Genomic DNA, 1,027 nt, shown 5'->3' with positions numbered 1-1,027 from the left:
GTCATGCACTCCCTTATTCCAGTGATAAGCCTATCACTCACATAACACCTCTTCACTTGTCTGATTGTTCAGAAGAGAATGTTGCGAGTCAAAAGATTATTCAAGACAAGGCCAGTGTAAATTGGGAAGATTGTAAAAACTGGTTTAAAAGGTTCTTTACTTTACTGGCCTCACTCTTGTCCAGTCTACATGTGTAGATCTTAGATGTAGTGTGAGATATCTCATCGGGTTCTTGGTTACCTCCCTGACCAAGGAAGGCCCGTCTCCCTGATTGCTCAATTTGGCCAGGAGGCCAGCTCTAGGAAGAGTCTTGGTGGTTTCAAACTTTTTCTATTTAAGAATGATGGCGGCCACTGTCTTCTTGGGGACCTTCAATGCTGTAGCCATTTTTTGGTACCCTTCCCCAGATCTGTGCCTCGACACAATCCTGTCTCGGAGCTCTACGGAGAATTCCTTTGTCCTCATGGCTTGGTTTTTGCTCTGACATGCACTCTCAACTGTGGGACCTTTATATAGACAGGTGTGTGCCTTACCAAATAATGTCCAATCAATTGAATTTACAACAGGTGGACTCCAATCAAGTTGATCATCTCAAGGATCTGAAGGGTCTGAATACTTATGTAAATAAGGTATTTCTGTTTTTTATTTTCAATAACCTGTTTTTGCTTTGTCATTATTGGGTAGTGTATGTAGATTGATGAGGAAAACAATTTAATCCATTTTGGAATACGGCTGTAACAACAGAATGTGGAAAAAGTCAAGGGGTCTGAATACTTTCCGAATGCACTGTACTGTATGCTGCTAATAACACACACACTTGGGAAATGTTTTCCTTCTCCTGAGGCTACCTACTAACACACTCCTTGAGTGCTGTAACATTCGGTGGTAATAGAGCAGTGATTTGAGGAGCATTTCGAGGAAGGGATATTGCAATTCCACGAACAACAATTGCAATTCCGCAAACAATGCCACAGACAGAAGTAACTCAACTTTAACATCTGATAAGGAAATTAAGGACTAACCACAC

Source organism: Salmo salar, chromosome ssa24, assembly GCF_905237065.1.
Source record: "Salmo salar chromosome ssa24, Ssal_v3.1, whole genome shotgun sequence".
NCBI classification, from domain to species: Eukaryota; Metazoa; Chordata; class Actinopteri; order Salmoniformes; family Salmonidae; genus Salmo; species Salmo salar.
The sequence above is the reverse complement of the archived record's forward strand: the minus strand, read 5'-3'. Positions refer to the sequence as shown.